We start from the raw sequence: 4,423 nt of genomic DNA on the forward strand, positions 1-4,423 counted from the left end.
CACTCTAGAACAGTTGATTGTCACTTATTTCTTATCTTTAAACAAAGTCCAGCTATCCACTTGCTTGGAGCATTTTAGAATTGATTTTCCTATAAGTATGGGTTGGACCAGATGCTTCTGATGTCCAATGTGAAGCTGCATTTACTGAAAAGAGAGTTTCCTGAAAGAGATACATGAAAAGACCTTCTTCTTCACTGCATTCTGTGTTTTTTCTGTGATCCCCAGACTTCTATGTGTTCATTCAAATAATCTTTTTTGGATGGAATTCCATATCTTTTTCTACATGAATGCTAATTTGAATGTTTTTTCTTCACCTACTGCCTTATCATAGGAATTTGAATTTGGGCAGGATTGAATCTGTTTTCTTCAGCCAATTGATACTTTCCTGAGTGTCAATATTGGCCTGCAATGGGTGTGGAACATTTAAGTGTGTAGCTGTCCACCCCTAGCTATGGGCAAGGGAAACAGTTAGTATGTACAGAGTGGCTTAGAAGAGAGCATGCTCAGTCTTGATCATGCTCAGTCTTGCACATGGCTGGGAAAGACTCTGACCCTTGACCCCAGCTTCCCCCAGGTTAGGCTGGAAAACAGGTTTCTTTGTGCTCACCTGGCTAAGAGAAACCACACCTATACCTTATCATTGACCAATGATAATCATCCCTATGTATTGTGTATATTTGCATATCAAAGAGATTAAATACCGGGCCACAGCAAGCTCCGCCTCTCTCTTTCACTTGGATCTCAGCTCTCACTGATGCCTGTCCTTGCTGGAGCTTTGATTCCTTTCCTGATCTACCTCTCCCATCTGGGACCTGGCCTTCGGCCAGGCACTTTCTTCTCTCTATCATGTCTCCGACCTGTGTGGTATTAAATTTGGATCTTTGGACGGGTATAAGCCTTCTGAGTAGTCCACTGATCGGAGTTTTTGCTGTGGCTCCTTGATAATTAATAAGGCCTGGATTTCTGACTCATTCCTGCCACCTCATATCTCTAACTTGACTCCGCCATCCCCCTCGCAGCATCCAGAACTTCTATCCTTCCTTTATCTTCCTATCTTGAGGCTTCTCGCAGGTTCGAGGAAGCTTCAAAGTGTGTGTCTGCTTGAGAGAGAATGGAGAGGTAGTCTTTAGGTTTTAATTCTGTGATTGTAATTTTTTGGGTAATAATATAGGGGGGATTAAAGTGGGATATATGTATATCAAAAAAAGATAAAAAGAGGAAGAGTTTGTGTACTCCAAGAGAAGCTTGGACATTTGGTATAGAGGGGGGAAAGAGAGAAGAACACCCTTATCAAAGGGGGGTTCAGGGGAGACAGCAGATGTTATGGGTTGGCTCAGAGAGAGAAGAGGGAGTTTGAAGATTTTCCCCCTTCTGCCTTCCCTCCTTATCTAAAGCTGCTCTCCCCAATTCGCCCATGGAAAAGAAAGATGTGAGAGAAATGGCATGAGGGTATAGCAACAAGTAGATACAGTGGATAGAGCACCAGCCTGAAGTCAAAATGACTTGAATCTAGATTCAGATATTTGTTAACTACATGATCCTAAACAAGTCACTTGTCCTCTGCCTGCCTCAGGAATAAATAAATAAACATGGCTAATAATTTTACCTAACTTCCAGACTTGCCGTGAGGATCAAAGAAGATAATAATCGTTAAGTAATTGGCACATAGGGACCATTATATAATTGTTCATTTTATCATCATCATTATTAAATGAAATTTTGCAAAATCCCTTCAATGTCCTTTTGCTACAGAGAAGTTCAGTGATCAAATTGGGGAAGGGAGAGGAAAGCATTTTTCTTCAACAGAAAATATTTTCATTATGATGCCATTTAATAAAAAGTATCTCACTACTACTTTTGAGATGAATATTTTGATATCTCAAGGGAGGAGGAACAGAATTTCATTTTTACTTTTTTTAAAGAGAGCTAATATGTGTGTGAAGACACAGTTTGAATCAAGACCTGAGTAGTTTGGGACAGAAAATGAGCAATACTGTAATTTCGTAATCACCTTGTGAACAATTGAAACTTCATTTATGTGGAAATAGTATCTTGGTTTTGCTATAAAGTTAAAGAAAGTATCTTACTTCCCGAAGCCTAGACAAATATGAGTGTAAACTACCATAGTTGCAAGATCTCCAAAGTATTCCAAGAGCATGTTGGAGTCTACCAAGATAACTCAGGTCATTGGCAGACACTTTTCATGACTAAAGAGGGTGAAACTGAAAGCAATGAAAAATCATGCCATGATTTTCAGATATTAGATTTCAAAAGGACTGTTGATTCCATGGGGGAAATTTGTAGTTGTCACTGATTAGAAGAAAGATGAGACACTGCAAATCAGAAGGTTCACTTTTAAGTCATTGAAGTATGAGAATCTGAGAGAGGAGAGCTTGACGATGGAATGTGCTATGAGGACTTGGGAAGACTCAGGTTTGGGGCAGAGAAAATCTGCTCTGTGGGAGCTCTGAGCATGAGAAATGGCTTCTGCTGAGTGACTCTGAAGGGTGAAAGAGGAACCTGATCTCACCAAACCGGAGCTCCAGCTTGCAGGTCGTAGCCACCTAGAATTAAGAGGGGTAAAGCTTCTCATAAAAGGCTGTTGCTCTCATCTGTCACCTCTGTCTTGAGAAAGAAAAGGAGAAAGGGAATTCTGCAGACTTAGGATTCTGGTGAAGAGGATTGGGTGTGTTTGCCTGGCTTAAAGGTCACTTCAACTGTATTGCTATATATTCCATACTGATTGGACAAATTGGAGTCTCCAGGTGTAACGACTCTTCGTGCCAATGGGCCCAGGCTTCCAACGCCCAGAGTGGGACTGTCTCTGTGCACCGACTCTTCCACTTAAATCTTCAGGCACAAGTGTCTGTGTGCACAAAAACACACAAAGACAATCGTCATCCTCGGTTAGAGAGACAACCAACGGTTGGACAACATAGCTTATGTTCTACAGTGGAGAAAACCACATAACAGTAATCCCCAGGAGGGGCACTCTGAACCTGAAAGTTATTGCAATAGCAGGTACCATATTCCGACACATTTGGGTCCACAGCACTTTCCTTTCCCCTGCCCCGGCTCTCTCCAGAATCCCACCCTTCGTATTCCCCTTTTCTAGTTATACGCAGATATATGAAGTCCTGCGAGCACTCACCTGAAGAGCCACACCAGTGCACAATGGTAACTAGTAGGTCTAGATTCCCAGCCTCAGAAGAGGACCACAATGTTATTCTGAAACTCTCAGAGTTCTGGGGTTACATCTAAAAGTTCTTAGTCATCTCTTCAGTTCTTGAGTTCTGATTTGATTTGATTCTTTTCCAGACACATCTATTCACAATATAACACTGATATAGCACAGAATATCTTGATGACCAGTCAGTAATTTAATGTATTATATAATACTTTTATGTTTTAAATATAAGCACTTATAAAGAGATAGAAAAAGGAGTCTTAGCACTAACAGGTCAAAGATCATGTATAAAACTTGTATCGGGTATTATTTACATATAAATCTGGGTCGCCCTCTCCCACTAATGCCCACAATATCCATGAGAAAGAAAAGGCAGACTATAATAAAATCTTGGTAGGGAAGCATATGAGGGCGGAAAATCCTTTTGATTAAGGTGCCTCACAGCTAACTAAACCAATTCCTTGATGACTAACATACTAATCCCATCCCAATGATTCTGAACTCCATGTTGTCATTGCTCAGACGCCACTCTATCCTCTCCCACTTACCATTCCTCTATTTCTATCTTCCTCTGCCTGTGCATACAAACACACATGGAGGTATTAATATGCATTATGTGTGTATATATATGCATGAGTGTATGTATATTTAGAGCAGTGGTTCTCAACCTTTCTAATGCCGTGACCCCGCAATATAGTTCCTCATGTTGCAGTGACCCCTAACCAAAACATGATTTTGGTGGCTACTTCAAAAGGTAATGATTTCCAGCTTTTCCAGAAATTTTTCTCAAACAATGAGTTCATGTACAAAAATCTTAGATAATTTGATTTATCAAATACTTCTTTACTGTTGCCATTTCCTACTGTGCATCCTGTACCTAAACTATTCCACAGATCCACAACTTTCTTTCTTAGTGAGTACCAAATTCTTTTCATGATTACTCTTTTGCAATACATTTTGAGATCCAGTATGACTAGACCACCTTCCTTAACATTCTTTTTCATTAAATCTCTGATATTCTAGACCTTTTGTTTTTTCAGTTAAATTTTATAATTTTATTTTCCAACCCTATAAAATAATTTTTGAGTAATCTGATTGGTATGGCATTGAATAAGTAAACCAATAATGAATGAGTAAATAAAATAAAAATATATATTGTTTTATCGGCTCAGCCTACCCATAAGCAATTAATATGTTTCCAGATATTTATATTTGACTTTGTTTGAAAAGTGTTTT

Source organism: Monodelphis domestica, chromosome 6 (genome assembly GCF_027887165.1).
Source record: "Monodelphis domestica isolate mMonDom1 chromosome 6, mMonDom1.pri, whole genome shotgun sequence".
NCBI lineage: Eukaryota > Metazoa > Chordata > Mammalia > Didelphimorphia > Didelphidae > Monodelphis > Monodelphis domestica.